We start from the raw sequence: 17527 nt of genomic DNA on the forward strand, positions 1-17527 counted from the left end.
AGGACAGGCATGACACGTCGTGTAGGGGTACGTAACGGACTAAATCGAGCCAGTTCTTGCTTGGACAAATCCAGTAAACTTTGTAACATGCCCGATCTTTCTTGAACTTTGATTTTGGGAGAAGGTACTTTGTGAGCAGCAGCCACTGCTGCTAAATTGGAAGGTCCTGCCACTGGGGAAGTTCTTTTGGGGGTCATCAACGGAGAAGTTCTTGGTGTGATCAACGTCTCCAAGTACTCTTCAGTTCCTGGTGACATCAACGGAGAAGTGGACAAACGTGAGGCTGCCGGAGACGTTGTGGCAGGTCGTGGCTTGCGAGTGTAAGGTTGCGTCCTGGCTGAAGTGCCTCTCTTGCGACTAGTTTTCTTCTGTGGACTTTTCTTTTTTTGAGGACTTTTTCTCTGTTTCTTTTTCTGGGGGCTTCTTTTCTTTTTCCGGGGTGATGGTGGTGGTGTCTGGTAAGAGGAGGGTCCCGCCACTGGAGAAGTTCTTCTTGGGGACTTGGTCTTTTTCTTTTTCTTCTTGGGGCTTCGTTGGACTTTTGTCTTGGGGATAACTTTGGGGGCATTAGGATCCCATCTTAAGAGTGAGCGAATGATGACCCCTCCTAGAGTACCGCTCCCTCCAGGTTTCAAAATGATTTGTTTTTTGGTTTGAGTGTCGATGCGGGGATCGGCCAGTTGGACCAAAGCGACTTTGTTTCGATCGAAAAAGCGTTGGGTTTGATGAGGAATCTGAATGATTCCTTGGAGTAATTGACGTGCCGTCACCGTGAACCATCGTAAGACTTCTTTGAGACTAGCTTCTAAGACACGGGCTCGTGTTTGTGGATCTTTTTCTCGACTGATGCCATACAAGGCACGAATCAATTTGACGGGAAGATGAGACTGAAGGGACGTCATGTTCACACTGTGTGAGACAGACGAAAAAGGGTCTGAGGTTTTTATAGATTTTTTCATGGGGAGTGAAATGAAGTCGAGGACGGAGACGTGTACAGGACAGGCCCTCCGTCTTGGCACCAGTGGTGAAACAAGTGGGTACGAAATCGCAAATCCTCGGGGGTCGTAGGTTTCAAATCGACGAGTAAATAGGCGTGTGGAGTTTGAGTGGCATCGTCGTACGCCTGAGTCAGCCAAGGCGTTCCTAACTGTTTGGCTAAAACTTGCACTTGCGATTTATCTCGAGGGCTTTTAAACAAGACCACGTAATGCGCATTGAGACTGATGGTGCGATGGGCTTTACTTTGTTGAAACAAATTTTGGGTGATGTAAACGACACTGGCATTACGGTGATGCCCTTTGCGCGTGAACCACAGTTTAATTTCTTCTTCGTCTTCTCCTAACATGTCGTCGAAAATGACCAAATGGGTTAGACGGGAGTCAGAGACGATGCCATCGTCTTCTTTAGGAATGCCTTCCACAAACACGATGGAATCGCCTTGACTTTCTCGCAAGAGGCTGTACGCCGATTGCCACTCTTTGTAACACCACACGATCCGTTGAGGGGGTCGATCGATCAAATGATGTTTATGTTCGATCAAACGTTTGACGAATTCGGTTTTGCCCGAACCGCTAGGTCCAGCAATGAGCATGTTAAAGGGATGGCGAAGATACAAAGCCTCCCAACTGGCACGATCTAAGTGTTCGTCGATGACTTTGACAGTAGAGGAAGAGGGAGCAGAGACAGCAGAGGTAGCCATGGTATGAGAAATGTCACTTGTGACACGAAAAACAAACAAGACAAGAGTTTATATACTTTTTCAGAACACGTTTATTGAATGTTTTTTTTCAAATATGAACACGAAAGACAAAAATACATACAACCCAAATAGTGATGTACAGGAATATAAAACACAGCAAAGCGATCAAAGTGAAATATAAACAAGTGTCTGTACAACATGTTTTGGGTAACCAAGATGTCCTAGGGACAGTGTGTAATGTTCTTACAGTCTCTACATGAGGTATTGTCACACAAGTGTCCTCCCGGAATGACCTTTCAGGAATGTCCATGACAGTCCTGTCCTGAAGCGAGTGGTTGTTCTCGGTGACGGGTTCTTCTGGCACCGTCACTAACACAGGTTGAAAAGTAACTTTTTTCCTTGAACAACTCTTGTGCATACTGAGCCACTTCTTGGGTCCAAGCCTCAAAACCCCCCTTTTTCCAATCACGAACATCTGTCCAATGAGGGTGTAAGTCACAAGCTACACACACATCGTCATACACGTCTTGGGTCGCTAAAAGTTGACGAATCTTTTTTTCCTGTTGAGGTCGAGAAGTATCCAGATGAAAACGCAAGGCTTTGAACAAAAGGAGTTTTTCGTGACCATTTAAGGCCATGGAGGTGGTAAGTACTGATCGTAAAGAGTCCACAAAGAATCGGCTGGTAAACGAAATCCCAGAAAACAAGTCACTAAGACACACACCACTTGTCGTCCAAAATTGAATGGATACAGTTCTTGTAATAATTGATGGTAATGATCCACGGTTTGAATATGGTCATTGAGTTCCTTCCACGGAATCTGTTGGATGACATGTGACATAAGTCGTGGCATGGCAGCCTGTTTTTATAGTCTCTTTGTTTCGGAAACAATACACGTACTTTCTAGCCAGAGATCTTCGTTCTCCAGTAGGGAATCTAAATCTTGCATACTGTAACCGAAACTTCAGAGTTCGTTTAGAAGTTTCCTCTTCCTCTAAGTAGATTCCACGTAAAATATGTTGATAATCCTTTAACTTGTCTTCCTCAATGTATTGCTGTAGGTGAATCTCGAAGTAACCAAAATCATGAACGTTTCGATCATTCACTAACTCAAAGTGTTGAACAAGGTCTGACCACTGAAACAATTTCTGACGAATCAGTTCTCTTATACCATTCAGGTACCAGTGGTTAAAGATCTGGTGACGTAACGGATGCAATTGTTCTTTACGTTTGACTTGTATTTTCACCAGCTCTCGGTAAATGCGTTCTCTCAACTCCACAGGCAAGCCCAAAATGTACTCTTGTAAAGTATCCATAAGTATATACACTGTTTTTGGAATCGTTGGGTGGTAGCCAATAGCCTCGTTTAACTTTGTGCCTAATGTAATATCCACTCATAATCAGTCTTCTTGTACTTTGGAACAGAGCATAATTTAAAAACGGATGAATTACTTTGAGTTTACGTTTGACTTGTATTTTCACCAGCTCTCGGTAAATGCGTTCTCTCAACTCCACAGGCAAAGCACGAATGTTCTCTAGCAAAGTATCCATGAATAGGTCATACTAAATCCTCTTTGGTCTGACACAAGAAATGTACTCTTTGCACAAACATGGTTTCACTTCAGTGTCGAATTTAAATCGTTGAGTCACTAATCTACACATTACAATTCGTTCAGAAGTTTCCTCTTTCACCAAGTTGACATTGTGTTCAAGATGTTGGTAATTCGTTAACTCTTCCTCTGGAATTCGATGCAGTACGTTTACAATGATGTAACTACAATCGTCCATACCAAACCAATCCTTTTTAAAACTAGAGGATCGTTGATCAATGTCTGTCCGATGGAACACTTTCAATTGAATCAATCCTTGTATAGCCTTCAGGTACCAGTGGTTCAAAAACCGGTGACGTATCGGATGCAATTGTTCTTTACGTTTCACTTGTATTTTGACCAGTTCTCGATAAATGCGTTCTCTCAACTCCACAGGCAAAGTACGAATGTTCTCTTGTAAAGTATCCATGAACAGATGATTATGGTAAAAAGTTACTTCAATGTCTCGGTCCCACTAAAGGTAAGTAATGACAATTCGGTGACCATCGAGCATGTTCAACGTAGGCCGAATCTTGCGGTTCCCAGTGGTGAAGTGACACACCGCAACTGAAGCACTTGACTTTATCTCCTTCGCCCAAGTAGAAAAATCCGGCTCTGGCTAATTCTTCGGGGGTCGGTCCTCCCAGATACTTAGGCCATTTTCCTTTGAACGATTGAAGACGATTTTCAAAGTCGCAGTATTCCGACAAACGCACAGGAAACGAATATTCGTTTTTCACAGGTTCGTTTCGATGAGGGTTGAGTGAAATGGGCAGGAGTTTGCTCAGGGCTGGATGACATCCGTAGGGAGGTAAACGTGAAGGTCGACATTCCCCTTTAAAACGAAACCCAGTAAAATGTCCAAGAGGACGAGCAGCATCGCTTTCGCATCCCACAGGTTTGACACGCACAGCATCACTTTCCATGACAGGGATAGGGGCACTAAAGTTCCCATGATGCTTTACGGCATCGCTCAGGTCACAAGGTACAGCATCGGTCCCATCGCAAGGCTCACAATCGCACTCGTCTGCAAACTCCGTTACGCAATTACAATGGTAACCACATGGACAATCGCAGTTTCCTTCCGGACATTTTCCGTCGCAATGTCTGGGTCTTATCCATCCAGTATTAGTCACACTAGAGAAAGATACAGCTTTTTTACAATCCCCAAACTGGAACGATGTCTCTTTCAAAGTATTCATCTTGTTCGCTCGGTCTTGCTAGTCACAATGAACTATCGATCTTGCCTAGGGTTCCTTTTTTATATACAGACCAATACCGACGTGACCGTACGGTAAGGTGAAATGATTGGGAAGTCGCACTCGCTTCTGGTACACGATTTGATAGACTTTTTCCAGGGGTCGACTGACGATGTGGTGAGTGGGTAAACGTACAATCTTGTTCGGTTGGTGAGTGGTCACTTTAAAGTTTCCATCCTCTCCCGATTGCAAGGCTTCTTTCAATACCCCAAAGTTGACCACTCGACTGGTACGATAATTCAGAGTCAGTCCTTTCACTTTGCACGTCGTGTGCACTTCTCCTTGTTTGTCCCGGTATTCGTAGCCGTAATTTTTGGGACCGCCACTGACGAAACTTAGAATCTTGTCGTCGGGATGTTCGTCTGTCCAGGCTCCTAAACGGTCTCCTTCGATGTTAGGGTGATGTTGAATCGGGTGATGGATGTAAATGCAACTGTCCGTGTCAAAGTACAGGACGCGTTCTTCTAACAGTTCTAAAGCTTCGTACAATTTTAAGCGAGCATGGGCTGTCACGTAAGCCGCAATGATGACATTTCCAAAAGGGTCGTCTTGTACAAAGTCCAGATCTTCTTCGTAATTGACCAAGATCAAATTCTCTCGAACGACGTCCACGTGTTTCATGTATTTGGTTTTGTCGTGAATCATCTGGAAGTAGCGGGAAGGTTCTGTCAAATATTCCGTCTTGGGTAAACACGGTCGTTGTGCCATTTTACCCCACAAGCAATTTAACATCACTTTGGCAAACGATCGCCTGCCTTCGTTTTTCTCGATGTGGTCTAAAGTGATGCCTTCTTGTTCGTAGTATTTCTCTTTGAATTGTATTTGGTCTTCGGGAGTGTGACACCAGGAAGGATAGCCGCTGGCTTCTTGCTTCAGTTTCAAAAAGGCATCCACGTAGTCGGCGAAAATGCCTTTCTGCGTGGGGTCACCCTTGCGGTATTGTTGTGTCTTGGGAAAGTGGCAAATTTCGTACACTTCTAACAGTTGGTATCCCATGTCCAGAGCTTTGAACAATTCTACGCTGACCCAGGTTCCCGTCAAGGCACGTTCTTCCTGGCTGTGCTGACAAGGTTGGTCTTGGTTGCACGTTTCGGCACAAGTACGGCACAAGGGAAACATCAATTTGCCTTGACAATGGTGAGGTAAGACGGGATGGTATAGGTTCGTGGGAGGCAAAACTTTACACTTGATCAAGCCTTCGTATTGTCGAATGTTTTTCAGGTCGATGTGTTCCGTTAACAATTGCGGATGCCCTACAGGAAAGCGACAATATTTGCACACGTAGGGATACAGCGAGCACACGTCCAAGTATTTGATTTCTTCTCCTTTCTCTTCGTCGGCTTGGTACAGCAAACAGGTGGCATTGGTCCTTCCTCCGTACAAACTATCCCTCGGGTTCAGCGGGTCCATGAACTGGTAACTTTCCACGAGGCGTTTAAACTCGGGATCGGTTTTCAAGCGGTGATCGTATTCGTGTTCCCACATTTCCACCACTTGGTATCCTTCCTGTTCCAACTTTAGGCGTCGCTGACAAGTGTCCTGGTACAAGTCTTCCATGGTTCGTTGCAAAAACTGATTTTTAGTGCCACGGTCAGGGTAACAGACGGGACATCCGTGAAATAAGCAACCGTTAAACTCGTACACGATCTTGGGGTTTTCTAAGTCCCAGCCATCGACCGAATACGTTCCGATGGTCTTTTCGCCCCCTCCGTTGCGGGCATGCTGAATCCACTTGTCTTCCTTGTCGCACAAGTAATGTAACCAACGTAGGGCTTTGACCGAGTATTGACGTTTGACAAAGTGGGTCGTTTGAGGACTGATGACAGCCACGGTCTTTTCAAGCATGAATCGTTGTCGATACACTAAGGAACACGCTTTGGCAATGGTGCAAGCTTCTTTCAAAGGATCGACCCCTCCGTGTTCCATGAACAGTTCTCGAAATTTTCCACAGCAACGCCGTAAAATGTCCACGTCGGAACGACAATACTTTAGCATTTCTTCCTGAAAGTCGAAGGGGTCCGAGGCGTGAATCTGGTACCAAGCGTAGAAAGCTTCTCGTTGTTCGGTACGAATGTTGTCGGGGTCGTAATAGTGAGCCTCGGGTAAATGGGGTAGAACGGCGTGTTGATTGGCTTCCGTATTGAAAAAGTGTGGAAAGTACCCTTTAGCGATTTCTGTCATTCCAAACGTTTTAGGCATTCGACTCAAAGGCATAGCCAAGTAACTCATCGAATCTTTAAACTGTACTTGTCCCACTTGCATGAAAATGATTTTGGCTCCGTTCAAAGTCACTTTAGGACGCTCGGTGCCTTGTTCCGTATAGTATCTGAGAAGAAACTGTCCATCGTATCCGGAAAAATTGTGAGCCATCACCGTGGCATGACGATGACAATCTCCGTAACGTTCGATATCCTCTTGGCTCCACGTCTTGTCGATGGGGTCTAAGACCCATTGGGCAAAATCGGCTAACGTGTTGGGTCCCCGAAAGATTTTTTCACGCCCTCCGGGTATCTTGCTGCAGTGAGGGCAATGACTGAAGATAGGTTCTTGAATGCACTTCTCGCACGCTCGATGAGCCACGCAGAAATTAGGAATGTGAATGCCGGTTTCTTGCATGCATTCGAAATCGAAAAAGATGAAATTGCCTTTCTTCTTGTGACCGTCCTCTTTCTCTGGTGGGGGTTGGTATTTTTGCACGTAACATTCGTGTTCCAAGTCCACGATGTGGTGACAAATGTGACATTTTTTCTTTCCTGAACATACGTGTGCCTTGGTATTATTGGTACGTATGCCTTGTCCACACGTAGGGCACAATCTCAGGAGTTGACAAGCGCATTTCTTCTGTGAACCTTGCGTCTTCAAATGTTGTTGGTAACAGGTAGGGCTGACAAACGTGCGCAGACAAGTGGAACAAGGCACTGGTTCTTGCCCTTCGCTCAGACAGGGTGAAGAGGCCAAACATCCTGAGCATTTCGATCCACAATGCTTGTGTTGCTCTCGATTGTTATAACCATGGTCACATTTCTCACAATAATAACAGTATCTCAGGAATCCAGTGATACTGGTAATGGTATCGAAATGTTCATCGTGATGATAAAGGTGAATGTATTTTCCGTCCTTAAAGTCTTGGCCTCGAAACAACAGAGGTCCGCGCACTTCTTGAGGGTGCACTTTCAAGGTGTATCGTGGAGCTAGGGCATCTTGCAATTTTTGCATCTCAGGAATACCACAGGGTGTGTCTTTGGACAGGTCAGCTTGTTGTAACAGGAGTTCTGCTTCGTTTCGTTGTTTGGCTCGGTCGGAACGTTGAATAGTGTCCCAGGTTCTTTTCCATTCTACCGTGTCGTTCTTGTTGGCATAGGTTCGTCCCACCACGATGGCACGGGCTAAACACATCTGGTCATGAGGGTTGTTAATTCGGACAAGACTCTTTTTGGTGTTGCGAAGGTCGTCCACCAATAACATCTTTTTGCGTCCTGTCCCTTGAGGAGGAGAGACGTGGGTCATGTCCAGTGTGGCTTTACCATCGGTGATGTCAAACTGATCATTAGATTGTTGTACGTGTTGAATCTTGTCCATGACTTTGGAAGCAGTCAATTCTGCAGGGGTGCTAAACTCGATCCAAACAGGGGATTTCAAACCGTCGTGTTGTATGGAAAGTCTCAAGCGATCGTCTTCTTTGGGTTGACATTGTCGCTTGAGTGCAGTGAGCAAAGAATCCCACACCTCGGTGATGAACCCTTCTGCTTTCTCTAACGGCACTTCAGCCTTGAAATCTTTAAACTTCACCGTGTATTTGTAAGCCGTGGTTCTAAATTTTCTAGAGGAGCGCTTTTCCGTCTCTCGAATGGAATAGTACTTTTCAGGGTTGACAAAGGGTGATGAACTTGGTTTAGAGGGTTTGGATTCTGGTTCACTCATGTCCTCTTCAAAATCACTGGCATGAATTTGTGCCAAGATTTCAGCCCTGGTACGAGGCGAGAGATCACGTTTCTGCCTCTTACTTTCTTCTTCTTTCTTCTCGAATGAATGGGATCGTTTCATCTTGAAAGCAAAAAGTCAAATGACTCAAGTTCAAACACCATAAACTACTTTATAGTCATAGCAGACCAGCGTATATAAAAGGGTGTGTGTCTTGTCCTTTCACTATTCATTTCACTCTCAAGCCGAGCACAACGATGGAAGAGACTAACCAGATGGAACGTTTCGTCAGAGCTTTGCGAGGGGTCATTAGAAAATTCTCTTCAGACCAGCCTACGGACTACTCTCCTTCCTTTAGAGATAAAAGTCAAGATACTTGCTATATCTGTCAGAAGAAAGGGCATTGGTCTTCAGAGTGTCCAGACCGTCAAAAAAGAAAAAAAACAGGGGATAAAAAAGACAAAAGTCAAGATACCTGTTATTATTGTCAAGAAAAAGGACATTGGTCTCCAGATTGCCCAAAAAAGAAACAAGAGGAATCAGAAGAAAAGAGGGATTCTTCAGAAGAAGAGAGGGATTCTTCAGAGGAAGAGAGGGATTCTTCTGAGGAAGAAAGAAGACAGGTGAAGAAAAAGAAACAGGAGAAAAAAAGAAGAAGGGAAGAAAGCGAGGAGGAAGAAGAGGAAAAGAGTGTGACGGTGAAGAAATTCAAAAAACAGAGAGACTAAACAAGGAGAAAAGAAGAAATTAATGAACTTTTCTTTATTAAAGTGTTGTGTTATAAATTGTGAATTGGATTGTAAAAAAATGGAGAAAAGAATAAATGAATGATATAAGGTAAGTGTCTTTGAGTTGTGATTTTAAAATAAGAAGCTACACTCACGCACTCATACACAGACACGTACTAAAAGGGTAACATGGGTTAGTTTTTTTTTGAGTTATTGGCAAATTGAAATTGTATTTCTTTTCGAGAAATGTGGGTGGCCCTGAAAAGGGCCTTTTTTCTTCATGGTGAAAGGGTGAGTTTAAGCAATCAACTTTAACTGCCTTATGCCTTTGCCACGGCCAAGGCCTACTTCTGGACTGCGTAATGTTGATGATGATGATAATGATTGGGTTGAAATCACTAAGGGTGGTACGGTAGGCTTAGTCACAGGGTTGACGTGTTTAGCTCGGGAAGGTCGTATTCTCTTCGGTCGTGATAAAGAAGTCTGATACATTTGTTTCAGACTTCTTAACTCTGCTAAAATGTCCAACAGTACCGTGACCGTTTGATTTTCACCCTCTTGTTTCTTTGCTGCTACTTCTTCTTGCTGTTGTTTTTTTCTTACCTCTTCTTCTTGTTGCTGTTGCTGTAGGAGAAAAGCCTGTTCCGCTTCCTTTTGTCGTTGTATAAATTTCTCCAATTCTTCTTTCTGTCTCTGTCTAAAATTCTCCACTTGCGGTAATGAAGAAGGTAACGAAGGTTCCGGAACAAATTCTTGCGAGGAGAGAAAATCCACAAAATCCCAATTCACCTCTTCTGAAAGTAAGTCCGGGTTCCCTTGGGCGGTCTCCCCTGCTGGTGCACCCCAATGGATCGTTTTCTGAGTTTCCGTCATGTTGAATCACTGTCGCATAGACTGAATGCACACAAGCGCTAGCGAATCTATATTGACTACGTGACGTCACAGACTGCTCTCTTCGGATTGGATGCGAGCTGACTGAATTCTGTAACGCGTGTTCGGATTGGTGAATGAACTCAATCCGTTTCAATCCTTTCTGTCCCTATAAATAAGCGCCGTTCAATGCATTGATTCACCTGTTCTCGTCGCTTCAAGATGTGGACTACAGTTGAGTCATCCACCCTTGTGTCTTCCATGATGTTTCGGACAGACTTGCTCATGTATGTCCGATCCAAGTGGACCGTTGTCCACAGGACAAACACCAGCCTGTGGATACGTAGGATCTACGTCGAAAGACAAGGATGCCTGAAAAGAGTGCTGATGTACGGACCAACAGTAAGACGCAGCCTAAGGACAAGAAGAAGACCAATGCGGTGCCATTTATGTTAATGAATACATTAACATAAAACCCAAAGGCCCTTTTCAGGGCCAGCCATATTTCTCGAAAAGAGATAGTCTTTGAATTGCCTACCCCTTTTTTAATTTTTTTTTAATTTTTTAAAAAAAAAATCCCATGTTCAATTCCCCTTGTCCGTAAAGTGACCCACGATTTATTGCCATGTTCAATTCCCTTGTCCGTAAAGTGACCCACGATTTATTGCCATGTTAAATTCCCTTGTCCGTAAAGTGACCCACGATTTTTCTCCATGTTAAATTTCCCTTGTCCGTAAAGTGACCCAAGGGTGTTTTTAATGCTAATTCCCATTGTCCGTAAAGCGCCCCCTTTCACTACTCATGCTAAACAAATGAAAATTCCTGTACCTACCAGTCAGAGCGGTTCATTCAACAGTCAACACGCTATTCCACAAGATTTCCTAGAAGAGTATCTTTGCACAAGTAATAGCAACACTTGCCATATATCCACGACACAAAATATTAATTTACAAGAATATAATGAATTAAACAGTCCCCCCCCCCCATCACTTCACATTTAATTAAAACTGTACCGTAGTCTGTACCCAGTGTTGTAATGCATCATACCACTGACTACCATAAAAACTGATAAAAGCTAAAGGTTATCAGTATAAACATATTAATTACTTATTATTATATTCATATGACATCAATTAAATGTGCTAACACAGTAATAATATCAAAAGATTTATTGTTTCTATATTTCCTGCGTAGAACTCGTTTTAAAGGGTCGACAGGTACTCCCATTGCCCTCATTAACATATTCGTATAAATACGCAATATTTTGAACAATAATAAAACTTGGCTCGAGACGCTCATTGCGCAATACTTAAAAACGCCCTACAATTAGAACTTTTTTCTCGTTTATTTTCTCTCTCACCCTTTTCCAAGAGCGGCATACAGTTTGATTCTATTTAGATTATTAGTCTGATTTTTATAAAAGACTGCAAGACCGGATGACCCTTTTACAGAGTGAGAAGCAATATAGTACTTGATGAATACTGTGTTTTGAGTCAGCTAAGTAAATTGCAAAAGTGCAGGGCTATTCTAATTTAATTGAAGAAAAAAAAAATCGGTGAGAAAAGTAACATATGTCGGTGTTTGTACCAAGACAAGGAAATCCAAGTCACATTATTTGTTTCCCCATTTAGCATAGCCTTGTGAGGAGACGAATAATGTAACCCCATAATTGGATTTCCTTGTCTTTATATAAACCGCAGTATAGTTTTCTCTTATACACAGCTCGTATCCGTCTTTCGTAATCGTACAAGCCCTAGACTTCTAACTAGACCTATAGTCGTTGGATCGCTACTCTAACCTCGGTAATATTGTATATCATGCCCATGCATCAATATATATCAACTGGATCACCTGTACATCGTTTATTCAACCCGTCAGAGGAATGGGGCGCAATATCACTCTGATGCAGCCTACGAAAGAGTTTTCAGACGGCGGGTGGGTATTATTATTATGCATATAGATTTGAACACTGATAACTCATTTTCATTTATAAAGAAGTAACATTCAGGTTCTTTTAATGATCAGGAAAGTCTTGCCAATGAGAATTATGAAATACCTTTACAATCCAATTTAAAACATGCTAGTATAATTCAGTATACTAAAGTACAGAAGGGTCATATATTACTTCATTTCATCTCAGTATAATGATGTAAGGTCATCACATCTTCACAGAGTAATTACATCTCCATTAATGATGAAAAGTCATCACATCTTCCCAGAGTAATCACATTTCCATTGATGACGAAAAGTCGTTGAGTAAGTACATCTCTATTTAATTATGTAAAGTCATCACATCTTCGCAGAGTAACACAACCAATGAGTAGTACCTCGTCACCGAACTCCCACACTGTTTGATTGGAAATTTTGATGTGAAACGCTAAAAAAATCAAAACCTTCATTAAACGGTACGGAAAACAGTTGTCTGAGTCAATAAACATATTTACATGGATTAAATTAACTGACAGTGTGTTTGCATATGACGAACTTTATTAAGTCACAGTTTGTATCTTTGAATAGTAAATTAAATGCAAATGTATAGGTTACTGCATTAGTATGGGAAAATATGAACGAGTTTTCGGATGTATATACTGCACGACTTTGGGAGTGAAGTATATCATCCATTCGACAAAACGAGTTATATTTTCCCATACAAATGCAGTAACCTTTTTTATTATATACTCATTTTCTTATTTTACCTAAGGCTTAATTATATAAACAAAACTACACTACAAGAAACAAAGTAACCGAATGTATGCCGTATTCCAGACTTAATACACAAGCGCATATTCAACAGTACACAACAACAGCATTATTAATACGCACATAACTCCGCCCAGATAAATTTGAACTTTGTCGCGCGCTAGACATTACTTTCCAAAGAAAATAGCGTTTTGGTCTACTTAAAATTGAAATTTAGATTCATATTATGAATGAATGCACATTGCAACAACTTTTCCATTTATTCTGGAATTAACAGATTTTTGAATTTTTGTCGATTCTGCTAAATTTCGTGAAAATGACTGGATTTATCTCTGTCAATTCTACATGAAGTACATCTGATTTCAGCAGCGAGGGAGCAGCGTGTTGACATCTGTAAGTGTGCTTCTGTTCTGTTATTAAATGTTTGAAATCATAATGTGGGAAAAATATGAAGTATTTCAGTTGCAATTATCAAAAAGATGCTATGGAATATAATGTTTGTTTCATTTTGAGTGCAGTAAGGAGCATGTAATTGTACTTGGAACATAATCGAAATTACAGTACAATTTCCAAAAGTGTGATCAAGCTTGAGAGCCCATGACATGGCTCATGTAAGTCGGATTTGCAGAACTAAGAAAGTATATTTTGGGGAAATTCAGGATGCAAAACTAAGTATATTTTTTGCCATTCTATCACCAGCTAAAGAAGACAATGTATGCCTTGTCTAGCCTAAATCCGAAACAATGTGTCAAAAATATTAACGCGGAATGTGTCAAAGCAGCTGGTTTGTGGCAGTCCACGAAACATCTGTTTTGTTCATTCAGAAACAAATTTAATCAATCAAAACGTAAAGCGTCTACTACGTGAGTATACATGATTTGTTTAAAAAGTAGTTCCTAATACACTAGTGGGCACACGTCTCGTGCACGTGAGTGCAACATGAAGTGAATGTGAGTGCAATATCATAAAATACTGCACGATTCTGATAATGTAAAGTTAACAGAGAAAAAAAATGAGCACATAATAAGAATTATCTTACATCTATAAATAAAGTAATTTTGAACGTTAATCCTTACATTCATCAATGTAAAATTCCTGCACTGTATTGCAACCACTGAATTACCATGAATTCAAGAATATAGACGATTATTGGTCATTATAAGATAATGCAAACCAGTGGAAACACCTTTGACATGTTTGTATTCAATTAGATAAAGCCACGAAGTTTATTATTGATACATATAAACTTTCTGCCTTTCTTAAAAAGAACTTACACAGCAGGACACATCAATTAAAAATTGTTTTCTAGCAGTTGACACGATTAAATTAGTTGAAAGATTGAAGCATTATTGAAATAGAGTCCTAAGAATCAATAAAAATGTTGCGATTTTTTGGGGGCAATTTTTCAGTAGTTTAATGTATCGTGTAAACCAACTGAGTCAATATATCTATAGTTTATAATTTAACTAAATAAATGGAGAAAAAAAATTAACAAAACAAATCTGCTTCGATGAATTTCTCCAGACAGAAAACGAATCAGGTGTAAGTTCTGTATCTATTTGCTCTGAAATTCATTACGCACAGTAGCGTTAGTTTCTTGAAATCCATTACGTACGGTAGCGTTAGTTTCCTGAAATCCATTACGTACGGTAGCGTTAGTTCCCTGAAATCCATTACGTACAGAGACGTTCGTACACCGAAATCCAAAAAGTAAAGCAGTGTTAGTATACTGAAATTCATTACGCACGGTAGCGTTAGTTCCCTGAAATCCATTACGTACAGTAGCGTTAGTACACCGAAATCCACAAAATACGGCGGTGTTAGTATGCTGAAATGCATTACGTACAGTAGCGTTAGTTCCCTGAGATGCATTACGTACAGTAGCGTTAGTTCCATGAAATTCATTACGTACGGTAGCGTTAGTTCCCTGAAATTCATTACGTACAGTAGCGTTAGTTCCCTGAAATTCATTACGTACAGTAGCGTTAGTTCCCTGAGATGCATTACGTACGGTAGCGTTAGTTCCCTGAAATCCATTAGGTACAGCTGTGTTAGTACACCGAAATCCACAAAGTACAGCAGTGTTAGTATACTGAAATCCATTACGTACAGTAGTGTAAGTACCCTTCAACCATTTAACTACAATAGTGTTAGTGCACTAAACTCCATTGCGCACATTAGCATTAATACCAAATTAAACTCATTCAAATTTATTCTTCATTGTCAAAGTACAGCGGCCGAGTAAATTAGAAAAGACAGTATGTATATGACACTGGTTCGCTCGGCAGTAGATTCATAATATCGAGCTAGATAACAGTGTCCAGTTATCTGCTGCAAGGATTCGATCTCTGAAAATATTTCCATGCAGCAATGTGACGAATTCCAAATAATGTATTTACATCTACATATTCCGCGTATCCTGTTTGTGAATTTAACATAAGTTGGATCTATCAAATCGCGAGTACCTGTAAAGCGATCAATATGGTATTTCACCTTTATATGACTGTACCAACCACACAAAAAATTGTTTACATAAACTTAGTCGGACATCGCTACTTTATTTTTAGGGCAGTTCAAGTAAATATGTGGTACAAATAGGAAACAAATGTCAATCTAGCTACTGACTAGAAAAATAGTTAATCCATTTCATCATGACACTTCATCGAATGGAGAGAAAAATAGTCACACAATGGTCGTGGGTCATTAACCGGACATTCTTACGGCTCTTGCTCGTTACGAAAATTTCGGATATACATGGCAGAAGCTCCGAAATTTCACAGATAACAAGCCTACGGAAACCGTTTAAATTTCACAGATAACAAGCCTACGGAAACCGTTTAAATTTCACAGATAACAAGCCTACAGAAACCGTTTAAAAATCAAATGAGGAATGAAAGTCCAAGTAAGACTCTTACAAGTTCATAAGCATATTTCATTCAAAGTAATCAATGTTACCCCAATAAAAATTCCAAAGTTAATTACATTATTTCTTATAGTTAGTGGCAATTAATATATATTGCTTGAAAATATGTCAGTATGGAATTATTGCTTGCCTGAGTAAAATGAAATCAACGATGCCATGCAGCGATGCAGCAACAACTGCAGATTGGAGGAACTGCTATTTTGTGGAAATATTTCAAAGACTGCTATTCTAAATGAATTGTGAAATGTTTCTTCTTACAATGCCGCTTTATTATTTTTAGATCAATTATTTATTTCCTTCAATATTCGGTTAATTCAGAAATATGATAAGTTATTATTAAAAACGAGCATGAAAATAAGAAATATACTGTATATAATAAATTATAATGAGAATGGGTGTCTCAATTCCAAAGGAATTGATGAGGCCAAATTTCATTCTCCAGGTCACCTTTTTGCCTCAAACTGTGATTTTTACGCAAAATGACTCCAGAATTTTTTATAAGAAATTTCATCGACATCTTATCTTTACAGAGTATAGATGAGTATAAATTGGCGTTCAGCGGCTTTCATAGTCGCGTTTGTAAACAAAATATCCGATGGTTCCATACTGATGCAAATTTCGCCTTCCTTTGTTGTTGTTGTTGTTGTTGTTGGGTTTAACGCCATTTTTCAGCACACGATAGGCTATACATGGCGGCCAGCATTAATGATGGAGGAAGAACCCGGGAAAACCCCGGAAAGAACCACCGACCCACGAGAAGCTACTGGCAAGCTTTCTCACATACCCACATTGGCTGAATCTTAGACTCGAACCGACGCAGGCAGAGGTGAGATGGCAGTGATCCGTAACGAAGAACGCTTTAGACCACTCGGCCACTCGGGGCCCCCACCTTCCTTTGTATGAGAATCAATTCCAATTCACACAAAGACATGAATATCATTATTTCACATAGTACACTCAGTCACATCGTACAATACTTTATTTTCGGACGATAATACTCAATCAAATGAAACAAGAAAACCATCAACGTAATTATTTTGTCTACAACTAAAGTATACTGGCTCAAACCTTGTATAATATTGATCAAACAAAAAAGAGTAGACCGTAGTTGCAGACACAGCATTGTGGATATTGTTTAAAATGGGAATTAAATCGATCTACTATTGGCGATATCATCGTTAATTGGTACTTCTGTGACCGGAAAATGCATGCGGATATATATATATATATATATATATATATATATATATATATATATATATATATATATATATATCATTAAAAGGAAACGAGGCTTGCCGAGTTTCCTTTTAAAGAAAATTTTTTAAAACGAGTGGTATGTCATTGATACAGCGTACATACTATACATATACTTTATTTATATCCCATACAAATATACACATATTTGCTCTTTGAATGGAGTTACGATATTCTCCAGGCAACTGTGAATTGGCTGTGTGAATGAACTCCTCGCATCCCTGCGAGTGCGTTCGCTACAAAATGTAGTTCTGTGCGTTTTCTTGTTCTTCGCGATCACGTATGCAAATTGTCAAGCTGATTGTTTTCTTTTTGAGTTTCTATTTTTATTCACATTTATTTAATCAATATAAGATACACTTATAATTTAAACATAAAAGCTGGCTTTTATGAAGAAAGTAGTGCACTACAGGGGCCCGGAGTGGCCGAGTGGTCCAAAGCGCTCACCGCTACGGATCACTGCCATCTCATCTTGATATTATGAACACTGTTAGATCCCAATGCAAGTGTAAACATAGGTTACGACGAACCATATTCTTGTAGGTTACTTGGTGCAAGTTCAATTTTAATGTTTTTGTCCA

This window comes from Sinohyriopsis cumingii, chromosome 7, assembly GCF_028554795.1.
Source record: "Sinohyriopsis cumingii isolate HCF-2022 chromosome 7, ASM2855479v2, whole genome shotgun sequence".
NCBI lineage: Eukaryota > Metazoa > Mollusca > Bivalvia > Unionida > Unionidae > Sinohyriopsis > Sinohyriopsis cumingii.